This window comes from Nicotiana sylvestris, chromosome 9 (assembly GCF_000393655.2).
Source record: "Nicotiana sylvestris chromosome 9, ASM39365v2, whole genome shotgun sequence".
Taxonomy (NCBI): domain Eukaryota; kingdom Viridiplantae; phylum Streptophyta; class Magnoliopsida; order Solanales; family Solanaceae; genus Nicotiana; species Nicotiana sylvestris.
Genome location: NC_091065.1, coordinates 174,539,097 through 174,557,359, shown reverse-complemented (window position 1 = coordinate 174,557,359; position 18,263 = coordinate 174,539,097).

The following is an 18,263-nucleotide window of genomic DNA, read 5'->3' as shown; positions in this document are numbered from 1 at the left end:
TGAAATGCGCTGACTTGATCAGCCTATCAACGATGACCCATACTGCGTCAAACTTCTTCTGAGTCTGCGGGAGTCCAACAATGAAATCCATAGTAATCCGCTCCCACTTCCACTCGGGAAGCTCAATCCTCTGAAATAAACCACCAGGCCTTTAATGCTCAAAGTTAACCTGCTGACAATTCAAACAACGAGTCACATATGCAACGATGTCCTCCTTCATTCTACGCCACCAATAATGTTGTCGCAAATCCTGATACATCTTCACGGCGCCCGAATGAATAGGGTACCGGAAACTATGGGCCTCTTCTAAGATCAACTCTCGGAGTCCATCCACATTATGCACACAAACTCGACCCTGCAATCTCAAAACTCCATCATCATCTAAGGTAACCTGCTTGGCACCTCCGTGCTGCACCGTGTCTCTAAGGACACACAAATGGGGATTATCATATTACCGATCACGGATACGCTCCAATAACGAAGAACGAGTGACTGTGCAAGCTAGCACACGACTGGGCTCAGAGACATCCAACCTCATGAACTGATTGGCCAAAGCCTGAAAATCCAAAGCAAGCGGTCTCTCACCTACCGGAATATAAGCAAGACTGCCCATACTGGCTGACTTCCTACTCAACGCATCAGCCACCACATTGGCCTTTCCTGGATGATATAAGATAGTGATATCATAATCTTTCAACAACTCCAACCACCTCCTCTGTCTCAAATTCAACTCTTTTTGCTTGAACAAATACTGAAGACTCTTGTGATCCGTGAACACCTCACATGCCACGCCATACAGATAATGTCTCCAAATCTTCAATGCATGAACAATGGTTGCTAACTCTAAATCATGAACCGGGTAGTTCTTCTCATGAATCTTCAACTGCCGCAAAGCATAAACAATGACTTTGCCATCCTACATCAACACTGCACCAAGTCCAATACGAGATGCATCACAATAGACTGTATAAGGACCTGAACCTGTGGGCAAAACCAACACTGATGCCGTAGTCAGAGCTGTCTTGAGCTTCTAAAAGCTCGTCTCACACTCATCCAACCATCTGAACTGGGCACCCTTCTGGGTCAACCTGGTCATCAGGGTTGCGATAGATGAAAACCCCTCCACGAACCGATGATAGTAGCCTGCCAATCCCAAGAAACTCCAAATCTCTGTAGCTGATGCTGGTCTAGGCTAGTTCTTGACTGCCTCAATCTTCTTCGGATCAACCTGAATACCCTCCGTTGATACAACATGACCCAGGAATGCAACTGAACTCAACCAGATATCACACTTAGAGAACTTAGCATATAACTGACTATCCCTCAAGGTCTGAATATCCACTCTAAGATGTTGCTCGTGCTCCTCCCGGTTGCGGGAATGTATCGAAATATCATCAATAAAGACTATCATGAACGAATCCAAATAAGGCCTGAACACTCGGTTCATCAAATCCATAAAAGTTGCTGGGGCATTTGTCAACCCGAATGACATAACCAAGAACTCATAATGCCCGTACCGAGTGCAGAAAGCTATCTTAGGGACATCGGATGCCCTAATCCTCAACTGATGTAGCCAGATCTCAAGTCAATCTTCGAAAATACCTTGGCACCTTGAAGCTAATCAAACAAATCATCAATCCTCGGCAATGGATACTTATTCTTGATTGTAACCTTGTTCAACTGCCGGTAATCAATACACATTCTCATCGATCTGTCCTTCTTCTTAACAAACAACATCGGCGCACCCCAAGGCGAAACACTCGGCCTAATGAAACCCTTCTTAAGCAAGTCTTGCAACTGCTCTTTCAACTCTTTCAACTCAGGCGGGGCCATACGATACGGCGGGATAGAAATGGGCTGAGTGCCCGGAGCCAAATAAATGCAGAAATCAATATCCCTATCGGGTGGCATACCCGGCAGGTCTGAAGGGAAAACCTCAGGAAACTCACGAACAACGGGCACAGAATCAATAGAAGGAACCTCAGCACTAGAATCACGTACATATGCCAAATAGGCCAAGCATCCCTTCTCGACCATGCGCTGAGCCTTCACATAAGAGATAACACTATGGGTAGAATGACCGGGAGTCCCTCTCTACTCTAAACGAGGCAAACCCGATAAAGCTAAGGTCACAGTCTTGGCATGACAGTCTATGATAGTGTGGTAAGGTGATAACCAGTCCATTCCCAATATAACATCGAAATCTACCATGTCCAAAAACATCAAATCTATACGAGTCTCAAGACCCCCAATCACAACTATACATGAATGATGGACTCGATCTACCACAATACAATCACCCATCGGCGTGGACACATAAACAGGGGCACTCAAAGAATCACTAGGCATGACCAGATATGGCGCAAAATAAAACGAAGCTTCTCTACCACAAACCAGAACACTACTTGCACCTCCACTTTTAATACCTTTACCTCCACCTCTAGAATCTCTACCTCCTCCTCTAATACCTCTCTCTGAGTGATGTGGAGAAACTTATCTAGGAATAGCTGTGTGAACTACTCCCAAGTCAAAGCTGGCAATCCGGCTGGTTTAGCCGAGCAATAATCTCCCTACCAAGCCTTGGCGGATCCAGAAAAGCAAAAAGTAGCAAAATCGACCCCATCAGTCTCCATGATCCCCATGTTCCTGAGAACCTCATGACAATTGTCTAAAAAGTCTTGGGGATCCTCAGAAGATGCTCCGCTGAAAGTAGTAGTGAAGAGCTTGGTAAAACTTATCCAACCTCCACAAAACCTCCGAAGCGTAGCTGATCTATCACCAGTTTGTGCTGCTACTACTCGGCTGAAGAAGTGGGTACATGACCTCGCCATTCACGAAAGGACAAGAGTAGAGGTTTCAATTTAGCATTGAGAGAACAAAATCGCACGATAGGGGAGAATAGAAGTGAAACTTTTCCGAACTCTGTAGCCTCTAGGGGATAAATACAGACGTCTCCGCACCGATTCCTCAGACTCTACTAAGCTTGTCTGTGAACTGTGAGACCCATGTAACCTAGAGCTCTGATACCAACTTGTCACGGCCCAAATTTCCCACCTCGAGAGTCGTGATGGCGCCTACTAATGTAAGCTAGGGAAGCCAATTATTGAACCATCTACCTTTTTAACAATTTTATTCTCTTTAACAATTACGAAAAAATAACATTTAAACAACGGAATATAACATAAGCGGGAGAAAACAATAAGCCATCTGAACATGAATATCTATTACAACTGTTTGAGTCTCGACTACCCAGAACTGGTATCACAGTTTCACAGACGGTCTAAAAATGCTACAAATAAAGTCTGAAAGAATTAATTACAACACTGTTTCTGGAAATACATGTAAGAAATAGAAAAGCAGATAGAAGGAGACGCCAAGGCCTGCGGACGCCTACAGGACTACCTCGGGTCGCCTGATGATCAAGAATCAGTAATCTCACTACGGTCCGAAGTCCACAACACTGGGGTCTGCACAAAAGAGTGCAGAGTGTAGTATCAGCACAACCGACCCCATGTGCTGGTAAGTGCCTAGCCTAACCTCGGTGAAGTAGTGACGAGGCTAGGACCAAACTACCAAATAAACATGTGCAGTTCAATTATATATAGCGAGAAAGAAATACAAAAATAAACAAGTAAAGTTGGAAGGGGGAAACATGCTTCGGGGAATAGCAGGTAAAACAGAATATCAAGAGAATTATTAAGGAATCAAAGCCACCCACTAACAAGAAAAAGGGAACAAAGACAGATTTCACTTTCTTTTCATATCTCGTGGCAGGCGTGCCACCCACTCCCATTTCACTTGTCTTATGGTAGGCGTACCACCCGAACCCATTTTATTATATCTTTGTTGCGGCGTACAACCCTATCCACATATAATATTGTTACGGCATGCAACCCGATCCATATATAGTGTTGTTGCGGCGTGCAACCCGATCCATATATAATATTGTTTCGACGTGCAACCTGATCCATATATAATATTTACAATTATAACGAGAGTCCCGACAAGAGATCAATAAGGTCTACACTGTCCCAGCAAGGGATTCGATAGCATAAGAAATCATGTCCCGGCAAGGGAGAAACAACTATAACCAAACTTGATACCACACCTAACTACCTCAGTTATAACCAAACTCGTTACAACATCTAACCACCTCAGCTATAACCAAACTCGTCACCACACCTAACTACCTCAGCTATAACCAACCTCATTCCGACACCTAACTACCTCAACTATACCCATAATCCCTACCCAACACAAAGAATCATCAACCTAAGCATCCGTAATATCAATTAAGAACACAATGCAAGGGAACCACAATTCAACAATAGCTCGGCAAGGGGGCAACATAATGATCTCTTCTCTTTCTCACTCTTACTTCACAATTCATGTTACAACTCGAGCCAATGCTCTAGAGTTTCAATTGTCACTTATACTTACACAATTTCGCTATACAACTTGAGCCAACGCTCCTCAATGTTCATAGGTCACAATTCTTTCCACAAACTTTATACAACAATTAGAAACCTTCACCAAGGCATGAATAATACAACGAAATCATGAAAATCACAAATATAAGACTCACGGTCATGCTTGACACCAACATATAGATACTCGTCACCATGCCTATACGTCGTTCTCAACAAGAAGCAAATAGCAAATAGGACACAGCTCTTAATCCCTCAAGCTAAGGTTAGACCAAACACTTACCTCGATGCCATGAGCACAATTCATGATTCAATTATAGCTTTACCCCTTGATTCCACCGCAAATTCGCTCGTATCTAGCCACAAGTTACTTAATTACATCAATAAATGCTAAATGAATCAATTTGAATGCATGAAAATGAGTTTTCCAAAGTTTTACCCAAAAGTCAAAATCAACCCGGGGCCCACGTGGTCAAAACCCGAGGTTCGAACCAAAACCCGATTACCCATTCCCCACGAACTCAAATATATAATTTGTTTTGAAATCAGACTTGAAATCGAGGTCCAAATCCAGTTTTAAAAAAAACTAGGTTCTATCCAAAACACCCAATTTTCCCCATAAAAATCATTGATTTGAAGTTGAAATCATGTTAAAAGATGTTAATGATTGAAGAAAACTAGTTAAAAATGACTTACAATTGATTTGGAGAAGAAAGATTGTTTAAAAAATAGCCTCTTATGTTTTTGGAATTTTGAAAAATGAAAAATAACTGAAAATATCGTCTAAATATACTGCCCTCAGATGCCCTGTGCAGACCGCACAAAATCAACTGCGGCCGCAGAGTTTGTGTTCTGCAGTGACAGGTCTTAGTATTTTGGCCATAACTTTCTCTACAGATGCCCAAATGCCTATTATAATAAGTTTCTGAAAACTAGACACGAAGGGTTACAACTTTCAATTTTGAATCATCTCAAAATTCCTCGTAGATTATAAATGTATAGGCTTCCGAAGTCGGACCAGTGAAGTGTTCTTCACCGCGGACCGCACAGAATCTAGTGCGGCCGCAAAGCCCTCACCGCGGTCCGCACAAAATTCAGTGCGGCCGCACAAGCCCCTCCGCGACAGCATTCCTCTTTGTGCGGAACGGACTGGTCTGTTCAGAGGCCTTCCACCTCTCTGAACCTGCAACAACTATGTTTTTAAGCCTACGACATTACAAAACCTACCCAAAACGCACATGAGCCCTCGGAACTCCAAACCAAGTGTGCATACTAACTCAAAAACATCATGTGGACCTACTCGTATGATCACATTACCAAAATAACATGTAAAATCATGAATTAAACCTCAAAACTCAACATTTCCATCAAGAACTTTCAAAGTTCATAACTCTTCAACCGGAAGTCCAACTCACGTCAAATAAACTCCGTTTTTCACCAAATTTCACAGTTATCTTTCAGATACTATAACAAGTTTGTACCGGGCTCCGGAACCAAATTACGGGCCCGATAACAATAGTTTCAAACATTAATTCTTTTCTTTATTTCTTAGATAATTCAGTAAAACAGTTTCTTTCAAAAATTGATTTCTAATGCTTGGGACCTCGGAATTCATTTCAGGGCATACGCCCAAGTCCCATATTTTATTGCGGACCTCTCGAGATTGTCAGAACACGGATCCGGGTCTGTTTGCTCAAAATGTTGACCAAAGTCAACCAAAATCAAATTTTTAACTCTAGAATTTCTATTTCTCTTACTTTCACATAGAAGGCTTTCTGGATATAGGTCCGGACCACGCACGCATATCAAGGTGGGGAAAAGGGAGGTTCTTAGGCCTCGGAGCACTGAATGCACTTGCAACACAAGTGATGACCCAAATTTTGGGTCATCACAAAAATGCCTCGTCTCACGCTCCCGCCTTTTAAAACATTGGTTTCATCAAGCTACTGTTCCAATTGCATCTTATTGCAGTTTGTCGATAGCGCATTTAATACATTTTGAATTCAGCATATACTCCGGTATGCATAAAAGAAAAGTATTACGATAAGTTTAAATTAATTAAATTTGAATTTATATAGTTATATTGAGTGACAATTTGAGATTGAAGTTTACGAAGTAGTATTATATATAACAATGCTCTACACATGCGCATATATATATATATATATATACTTTCATTCTGATGGACAATAATCAACACCAGTTGGAAATGGAAGAAATAAATTGTATAATTGAAATTAAACTAAAATTTTAAACCAATTAGCCTTGTTTGGGTGTGAAAAGCGTGAATACACGAGCTTCAACTTCATTGATAGCCATTAAAAAACTTCGAAGCATTAAATTCAAAAATTAAATTATGCGAAATTATTATTTATTTGGATTTGGTATTGTTGCAAATGATTGGGAATACATTTTCGAATCTATATCTCAATTTTAAGGAGTTTAATGAAGATTCAAGTTGATTTTGATTGAAATTTTAGATTGAAACTCGAAGAGAACAATAATAATAAGTTGTATGTATTTTGTATGTCAAGTTTACAAATGACATAAAAATATATACAACTAATATAATTGTATGCAAGTTGTATGTAAATTGTACGTGTTTTAACACAAAAAATTATATACAAATTGTATTTAAGTTATATGTAAAGATTCGAAAAGTAACACGCATTCAAGGATGTAGCCTAGCGATCAATGAAGCAGGTGAAAAACCATGAAATCTCAAGTTCAAATTTCACGAAAACAACAAAAAATATTAGGTGATATCTTCCGTATGTTCAACTTGATGCGGATAGGAAAAATAGAAAAAATTATAGTAAAAGTGACATGATAATATAAAAATTAAACATTAATGGTGTTATAAATAGTTTGTACATTGGATGCTACATTGGATGCCCATGTTGTAAATAACATAGTTTGTACATTGGATGCTACATTGGATGCTCATGCTGTGAATAGCATAGTTTGTACATTGGATGTTACATTGGATGCTCATTTTGTGAATACCTTAAAGATTAAATCTCCTACTTTATGTTCATCATCTTTACTTTTATGCCTATAAAAGGCTATGTAATTGCAATGGAAAGATATACCAAAGTGAAAGAAGAAAAGACTTCTTCCTTCTTTCTATCTCTTCTTATTTACATTTTACTTCATTGCTTTTATTTTATAACACGTTATCAACACGAAACTCTAATTTTATTCTTAACTCCCGCTAAGTTGAGCCATATTTTATTAAGGTATGTATAATTATAATCATTTTATTTATGGCAGTACATATCATATGCTCATTGTTTGCAGATTACTTGTGCTCTTGGGCATCTTAAATAGTTTAAGTACATTGCAGTGATAAAAAACTATTTTCTTCCGTGCTCAACTCTTAGAGGACCTCAAAGTCATCAAACTAGCTATGCACTAATGACATACTTATAATATTCATAGTCCTGGATCAAAACATCTTTAAGGTATTTTGAAGAACTGTGAGAAATGAATTGACAAGCAATAATTTTATAGTTTAATTACTTTATATTATTGGAACATATAAATAATGTTAGTCACGTTCAATTCTATTACCACATATATATCAATAATATAAAGTGAAATAAAACAAGTATGTAATTTCTACTTTATAGCAAGAATAAAATAAAATAGTAGATTGTTAACATGATATAACTCTATTTTCATTTCTTTTACCTTAATCGTTTTGTTTTCATTAATTGTTTATTATTATAATTATTTCTCTAACTTATTCATCTTTTATGATAGTTTTCACTATGTCAAATTTATCAAAACTTGAATTTGTGGCACTTGACATCACCGGGATGAACTATTTATCATGGGTCCTTGATGCTGAAATTCACCTTGACGCTAAAGGTTTTGGAAATACTATTATACAAGGAAATGGAGCATCAAATCAGGATAAAGCGAAGGCCATGATTTTTCTTCGTCATCATCTACATGACGGGTTAAAAACTGAATATTTAACCGTAAAAGATCCACTTGAATTATGGATTAATTTGAAGGATCGTATGACCACCTAAAATTTACGGTATTACCGAAAGCTCGGTATGAGTGGATACATTTAAGGCTGCAAGACTTTAAAACCGTAAGTAAGTATAATTCTGCTATCTTTAAAGTAAGTTCTCTATTAAAATTATGTGGAGACATTATCACAGATGAGGACTTATTGGAAAAAATATTTTCTACTTTTCACGCTTCAAATGTGGTGCTACAACAACAATACCGTGAAAAAGATTTTAAGAAATATTCTGAGTTAATCACATGCCTACTTGTGGCAGAGCAGAATAATACTCTATTAATGAAAAATCATGAAGCCCGTCCCACTGGGTCGGCTCCATTTCAGGAAGTGAATGTTGTAGCAGCATATGATAAGTTTGAAAGAAAACAAAATAATTACCGTGGTTGTGGACATGGTCGTAAACGTGGACGTGGCAGGGGATAAAACAATTATCGTCATTATGGTGGAAATAAATTGGAGAACAATAAGGGTTCTCAAATTAATCATTCAAAAGGTAAAGCTAGTATGTGTCACCGATGTGGTATGAGAGGTCATTGGGCACGCATTTGTCGTACGCCAGAACATTTTGTCAAACTTTATCAAGCCTCCCTCAAGAAAAAAGAAAATAATGTGGAGGCACACTTGACCTTTCAAAATAATGATGATGAAGCAGGTCCCTCAAATAAATATGATTCTAAGGCACATCTTGCATATAAAGATGATGATTTTGAAGGCCTAACAAATATTACTCATTTAGAAGTTGGGGACTTCTTTGAGGATATTGACTGAAGAACTAATCATCTTACTGGGGAATGAAGCTATAAAAGTTGTTATGTTTATGTTTGCAACTAGTTTATTTTTCTTGAGTGTATTTTCCTAATGCATCATGTGTTGCTAGTTTCTACATTTCTAATGTATTTCTTAATGTTTTTTTCCTGCTTGTCTTTCATATTTCTTATGATGTATTATTTGTCTTTTTTATGAAGAATATGAAAATTCCCCAGTCTTCAGTTGGACTCAAGATTAATAAAGATGATATATGTCTTCTGGATAGTGCTACAACACACACTATTTTAAAAGATAAGAGATATTTCTCTTATTTGGTAATGAAAGAAGCGAATGTTAATACAATATCCGGTAGTACAAGATTAATTGAAGGTTCTGGAAGAGCCAATTTATTACTACCAGGAGGAACACATTTGGCTATTGATGAAGCACTATATTGTAGTAAGTCTCAAAGAAACTTATTAAGTTTCAAAGATATTCGACAAAATGATTATCATATTGAGACTACAAATGATGAAAAGGTTGAATATCTTTATATTACTACAATAATGTCCGGTAAGAAATATGTGCTTGAAATGTTACCTGCTCTTTCCTACGACTTATACTACATAAGTATTAGCAGGATTGAAACACATGCCGTAGTAAACGAGAAGTTTACTAATCAAGATAATTTTATTATTTGGCATGACCGGTTGGGCCATCTTGGTTCTAATATGATGCATAAAATAATTGAGAATTCACATGGACATGCAATGAAGAATCAGAAGATTCTTCAATTTAAGGAATTCTCTTGTGCTGCGTGTTCTCAAGGAAAATTAATTATTAGACCATCAACTATTAAAGTTAGGATGGAATCCCCTGCATTTCTGGAACGTATACAGGGTGATATATGTGGGCCCATTCACCCTCCATGTGGACCATTCAAATATTATATGGTTTTGGTAGATGCATCTACAAGATGGTCACATGTGTGCTTACTATCAACTCGCAATATGGCATTTGCGAGATTGTTGGCTCAAATAATAAAGCTAAGAGCACAATTTCCAGATTATGCAATTAAGACAATTCGTCTTGATAATGCTGGTGAGTTTACATCCCAAGCCTTTAATGATTATTGTATTTCAACTGGGATAACAATTGAGCATCCGGTTGCTCATGTTCATACACAAAATGGTCTAGCAGAATCATTGATCAAACGCCTCCAATTAATTGCTAGACCAATGCTTATGAGAACAAAACTTCCCATTTCAGTATGGGGTCATGCTATTTTGCACGCAGCAGCACTTGTGCGGATAAGGCCCACAAGTTATCATAAAGTCTCCCCATTGCAATTGGCTTTTGGTCAGGAGCCAAATATTTCCCATCTTAGGATCTTTGGTTGTGCGATATATGTTCCAATTGCTCCACCACAACGCACAAAGATGGGTCCTCAAAGAAGGTTGGGGATATATGTTGGATATGAATCTCCTTCTATTATAAAATATCTAGAGCCGATGACTGGAGATTTATTTACGGCAAGATTTTCTGATTGCCATTTTGATGAATCAGTATATCCAACATTAGGGGGAGAAAATAAGCAACTAAAAAAGAAGATAGATTGGAATGCATTATCACTGTCTCATTTAGATCCTCGACAACAAATCAATGTGAACAAGAGGTTCAAAAGATTATTCATTTGCAAAATATGGCAAATCATTTGCCAGATGCATTCACTGACCTACCAAGGGTGACTAAGTCACATATTCAAGCTGCTAATGCTCCAATTCGAGTTGATATCCCGGTTGGACAATTAGTTAAAGCAAATGAGTCTAAGCCATGCTTGAAATGTGGTAGACCAATCGGTTCTAAAGATAAAAATCCTCGAAGAAGAAAAGGAGCAAGTGATCAAAGTGAACATAACACAGAGGTAGTGGCTCAAGAAGAGCCCCAAGACGTAACAAATGATAAGACCTTAGGGGAGGTCCAGGTACCTAAAAATAATGAAAATGAAGAGATATCAATAAGTTACGTCTCAACCGGGAAAAGATGGAACCGAAATAATATTGTTATCGATAACATTTTTGCTTATAATGTTGCTGTTGAAATAATGCAACAAGATGAGGATCTTGAACCAAAATCTGTCAATGAATGTAGACAGAGAAATGATTGGCCAAAATGGAAAGACGCTATCCAGGCAGAGTTAACTTCACTTGGAAAACGTGAAGTCTTCGGACCCATAGTTCGAACACCTGAAGGCATAAAGCCAGTAGGGTATAAATGGGTTTTTGTGCGAAAACGAAATGATAAAAATGAAGTCGTTAGATATAAAGCACGACTTGTGGCACAAGGGTTTTCCCAAAGGCCTGGAATTGATTATATGGAGACATATTCTCCTGTAGTGGATGCTATCACCTTCAGGTATCTCATAAATATGGCAGTGCAAGAAAAACTTGATATGCATCTAATGGATGTTGTTACAGCCTATTTGTATGGATCATTAGACAACGAAATTTTTATGAAAGTACCTGAGGGATTTAAAGTGCCAGAAGCATATAAAAGTTTTCGAGAAACTTGTTCAATAAAGCTTCAGAAATCTTTATACGGATTGAAACAATCAGGTCGTATGTGGTACAATCGCCTGAGTGAATACCTGTTGAAAGAAGGGTACAAGAATGATCCAATTTGTCCTTGTGTCTTTATAAAAAGGTCTGGATCTGAATTTGTTATAATCGCCGTGTATGTTGATGATTTAAATATCACTGGAACTCCTGGGGAGCTTCCAAAAACAGTAGACTGTTTGAAGAAAGAATTTGAAATGAAAGATCTTGGAAAGACAAAATTTTGTCTTGATCTACAAATTGAGTATATGAAAGATGGAATATTTGTCCATCAATCAACATACACCGAAAAGATTTTAAAGCGATTCTATATGGATAAAGCACATCCATTGAGTACCCCGATGGTTGTGAGATCACTTGATATAAAGAAAGATCCATTCCGACCTCATGAAAATGATGAAGAGCTTCTTGGTGCCGAAGTACCATATCTTAGTGCAATTGGGGCATTAATGTATCTTGCCAATAATTCCCGACCAGATATAGCTTTCTCAGTAAGCTTATTGGCAAGATTTAGTACTTCGCCAACACAAAGACACTGGAATGGTATTAAACATATATTCAGATACCTCCAAGGGACCATTGATATGGGTTTATTTTATTCAAATGAATCCAAGCCATCATTGATTGGTTATGCAGATGCAGGATATTTGTCTGATCCACACAAAGGTCGATCTTAGACAGGCTATTTATTTACAAGTTGAGGTATAACCATATCATGGTGTTCGACAAAACAAACTATGGTTGCTACGTCTTCAAATCATGCAGAGATAATAGTCATTCACGAAGCAAGTCGAGAATGCGTTTGGTTGAGATCGATAACTCAACACATTCAACAAACATGTGGTCTTTCTTCAAAAGAGAATATTCCAACAATATTGTATGAAGACAATGTTGCATGCATAGCTCAATTGAAAGGAGGATATATCAAAGGAGATAGAACAAAATATATTTCACCGAAATTCTTTTTCACTCATGATCTTCAGAAGAATGGTGAAATAGATGTACAACAAGTTCGTTCAAGTGATAATTTGGTTGATCTGTTCACTAAGGCATTACCAACCTCAATATTTGAAAAGCTGATATATAAGATTGGAATGCGTCGTCTTCGAGACATTAAGTGATTTTTCATCAGGGGGAGTAACTACACGCTGCACTCTTTTCCTTAACCAAGGTTTTGTCCCACTGGATTTTCCTGGTAAGGTTTTTAATGAGGCAGCAAGTAATGCATATTATAAATAACTATGTACATCCCAATATTTTTTTGGTAAGTTCTTAATAAGGCACATTATCTTACATGGACATCGAAGGAGGAGTGTTATAAATAGTTTGTACATTGGATGATACATTAGATGCCCATGTTGTAAATAACATAGTTTGTACATTGGATGTTACATTGGATGTTCATGTTGTGAATAACTTAAAGATTAAATCTCCTACTTTATGTCCATCATCTTTACTTTTTATACCTATAAAAGGCTATGTAAGTTCAATGGAAAGATACATCAAAGTGAAAGAAGAAAAGACTTCTTCCTTCTTTCTATCTCTTCATATTTACATTTTACTGCATTGCTTTTATTTTATAACAAATGGTCATTAGTTAAACTCATTTTTAAAAGGATTCTTCAGTTTAGTTGAACGATACGTGGCCAAATGTTCGGCCTCTAAATTTATATATTTCCTTATTTATATATATAAATTATATCCTTATCACTGGCTCGTGGTTATTCTAAGTACAAATCATTACTGTTCCAATTATATTGTCTCTTCCAATAAGTGCAAAATGATTTGCAACTAAATCCAATTTGGGATAAATTAAGGTTTACTCTCTTGTATACGTAGACTGATTCAAAATATTAAGTTTATAGATTCTGAATTTTACTAGGAATTTGGACATAAAAATTGTAATTTTGGGGGAAAAAATAGTATTTGGAGTTAAGTTGGGAAATGGTATTTGAAATTTGAAATTATGTTTGAACATACATTTTACTTTAAAAAAAAATATATTGTAATTTTGTGAGTACGAATGAAAGTTTTGAAAAAGTGGTCTTTTGAAAAAATCATTTTCGAAGAATCTCCAAAAATTTACAAATTTTCATTTACAAACATTTTTTTGAAAAGAAAAAACATCAAAAAAATAAATAAATAAGAAACTATGAACATACGGGTCCTAATAGAAAATGAGGCAAATTGAATTCCGAATAAATTATATATATATATATATATATATTGACAGTGATCCATTGGGAAGTATTTAATGGTAGAAAAGAGGAATTTCCACTGCAAGTTGAACAAAATATTTTGAAAGTCTCAAAAGTCAAGAAAGGGAATGAAACTATTAATACTTTCTTGTAATGGAGGAAATAGTGCGCCATTAGGAATAAATTATTTTGTAAGAATTTAATGAAAAGGTGTATTTCCTTGATTATTATATTTAAAACCAATAGGTTAATCGAACTTTGTTTATATTTTGTATTTGTATTGTTTCTAGAAGTAACAATAGTATGGAAAAGGAGGTGATATTCCAATAATAATATATAATAAGTGTACTATGAAATCTCTCTTCTGAATGCTAATATTGATACATGTGTTAAAGTGATAATAATATTTTAAATTTTCTGGCCCTTTTCTAGATTTTTCTTCGAGTGTTGTCATTTTTAGCCCGCGATAGAAACTATTTAATTTTGGTAGCCGAAAAATATATAAAATTTGTATAATTTTTTTTTATATAACATACAAATATATATATATATATTGACTATTATTTTGAAAGCGGCTATACAGTGTCATTTTTCCTCTCATACATAACACACGCTTCACACACATATGGTTATTATGGGTAAAATTAGGAGTGACAATTTGAGCCCAAACTCATCCAACTCGTCCAACCGGCCTAGAAATTAATGAGTTGGACTACAAATTCATAAATAGCCACTGTTCAATCTCTGGAATAGAAAAATCGGCACTGATTTGGAGTTTTAAATTTCACAAGTAAATTTAGTAAAAATAGCACGGGCTAGCCAATTTTCGGACTGGTCATTCAAAAATAGTCAGCGTTTGCCAAATCATTGAAAAATAGCCACTAGTTTGCTGCAACAGAGACCAATCCAGCATAATATACTGGAGTTTGGTGCATCTGTGTATGAACTTCCAGCATATTATGCTGGAACTCCAACACGCGGAAAGTTCCAGCATAATATACTGGAGAATCGAGCACATGTGTATGAACTTCCAGCTTATTATACTGGACCGATATACTTTGCTGGAACTTCAGTATATTATGCTGGAGTTCCAGCATAAGTATACTGGAACTCCAGCATATTATACTGGAGTTCAAGCATAAGTATACTAGAACTCCAGTATAATATACTGAAGTATTTTTCGAATTTTGAGCAGTGTTTTCGTTCAGATTTATTTTTACATAAAAAGTGACTAAATTTCGATTACTTTTGAAAGTGTAGCTATTTTTAAACGACTACTTGTAAATCTGACTATTTTTAAATTTCTCCCGTAAACTTAAGGTGTTGAATATGAAAAATCGGCACTGTAATTTGTATCGTTTCAAATATAGTGAAAATTTCTTTTGAAATAATTTGAGTATTCTGTTTAATTTTTGTGCTCTCTTTTGTATAATTTTTATATACGGAAAGATCGCTCTTTTCAAAGGTTTACCCTTTTCCTTCTCAACTTAAGAATTTAAAACATAAATTGGACATTGTCCTAGAATAAAAAAATGTATTGTGTGCTGTTTTAGCAATAAAACACCAAGAAATTCTATCAAGAACGATGTCAATTTCGTAGAAAATATTCTAGTACGTCCTCAAAGTTGAAAGCAGTGAAATAGTGAAGGTGTCAAACCCAAAAGTCAAAAGAAACTAAAGTACCTTTACTCGGTTTCTCTGACCACTAACTTCACCTCTGTGATTATTACTCCGTTCATTTACTTCTACTTGTCCAGTATTATAAAAATAGATTTTTACTTTTACTTGTCACTTTTTGTATATCAGGAAAAAAATAATTTTTTCCTTGTTATATTCATAGTATTAATTACTCATTTAAAATTATTTTTTCAAATTCATTAAAAATATACATAAATTAATATGGGTATCATAGCAAATTATAGACTTTATTTATTATTTCTTAAGAGGGAGTATGCAAAGTCACATTTAAATTTTCAACGGTAATAAAGATACTAGGTGATTTCTTCTTCTTCTTCATTTTTTAAATTTTAGTGAACAGAATTTTTCAGTATATAAGAGGTAATAGGTACCCGTAAAATTAATCGACGTGCCCACAAATTAAATGAACTTACATTTGAATGATGCTAATAACTGTTTCCCTAATGGAGGATACTTTGGGAGGGAACTTCAGTCATTTCGAGTTTGTTAGTCTAATTAAAAATTTGTTATTTTTGTGAGATGTATATATGGCTAATCTTTTGCCGGTTGGTTTATCCGAATGCAATATTTTGGATATAAAGCATAAATATATACGTAAGAAAACCACTAAAATATTAATAAAAATGAAATTTAAACCTATTATTTTAAAATATAATATATTTGATGCTAAAACATTAAAGATTGAACTTAAACCTTAAATTGCCTTTGTTTTAGAGTTTGATTTTAGAAGTTGTATGATGACTGTTTCGGCGATATAGGAATATCTTTCTCTTAAACCTTTTTGAGTTATACTAAGAAAGGACCACTTCTTTTCATTAACTTAATTCATTCATTCATATACATGTTTTTTGATAAATAAATAAATAAATAAATAAAATCAATAAAATTATGGGGTCTGGAGTTTGTTTAACATATATTTTCGGCGTCATTCAGTCTCTTCCATTGGGACAAAAAAGAGAATGACTAGTCAATTAACTACGACTATATGACAGGTTGACAAGTGACAACATTTATCATTGCCTAGTAATTTATTAAAACTCCAAAAGGAAGATAAGATCATAATGTCAAATTACTCAATTTTCCATTTTCCCGTCACTATCTATATACAATTAGTCACTTTTATTTATTTATTTATTTATTTATTTATTTATCGGTGGTTACATAACTCGTCCAGCACTTTAAAGTTCCGACTAATTTCAGTTGGCCCCGTGTAAGATTCATTAAAGGAAATAATTCTGTACCAACATCTTTTTCATTCTAAGGGTTTGAGTACAAATTCTAATATTAAAAAACCTTTTGCAAAATAAAAAAATAAAAAATTACTTTATTTATCTTGTTTGAACAGAAAAAAATAGAAATTTGAACTTAACTCACCACCGCAACAAGCTTATTATTTATCTTTTTTATTTATATTTTTAGGGAGAACTCACTTTCATTTACTTCTTCAATGCGTGCCCTCACATGCGAATTTAATTTTTTTTTTCTTCATCAACCATATATAGAAATTCTTTTAGATATTGCATGGCGGTGAGAACTCGAACCAAAACCTTTCTCTGTTGTGGTAATATATTGAAATAAGTGACCAAAACTTGATATTGGTGACAAACAAGAATGTTGTTTTTCTCTTAAAGCTAGAGAGAAAACACATAATATTAGCATTGTAGACTCTTGTGGTTGTGGATAAAAGGCAATTGCCTAGCAAGATTCTAAGGACACAAATTTGTCAAAAGCGATGCCTTTTCCCCATACGTTGAACTAGATGTCCAAGAGAATAAATTATAACTTCTACTACTTGTTACTCCATTTCTTGAACCATATTCCACTAAGTAGAAAAAGTAGACCTCATGTGCATGTGTTTGGCAAAGTTGTCAAGAAATGGTAATGTGAAGGGAAGCTTGACATTTTCCGAAAAGATTGTGGTTTCTCTGTAAAAAAAATATTATTCTTTGTAGAAGTTTGAATAGTGAACTGTCGATGTGCTTAACTCATTATGTTCCTTTTTGTAGCTAATATATGGTAAGAAATAAAAAAGGGCCACTTGCTGGGGCTGTTCATTCGGATCAGATATCCGAAATCCGAACCAATCCATTCAATTTCGAATTGGATCGAATTTCGGATTGTGTTTATTAAAATTTCGAATCGAATTGGTATATTTTAATCCGATCAAATCCGAAATCCGAAATTATTAGGCAATGTATAAATACTATATTTTAATTTCGCATAGTCAGTACTTTCTTTACATCTTCCTTCAAGTTATTACCTTTACAATTGCTAGATTTAGCTATATTAGCACCATAGTACTCTCATAATTGCATAAACATGAATTTTTCTTAATGTATTATCTCTTTTACAAAGAAAATATACATATTAGTTTGCAACTTTAAGGCATAATAATACGATCCGAAATTCGATCCAATATAATTCAGATCAGATTCGGATTGCTGAATCAGATTCGGATTGCATTTTCTAAAATCCGAATCCGAAATGTGCTAAATCTGATCCGTGCACAGAGACGGTCGCCCAAGGCAAAAAAAAAATT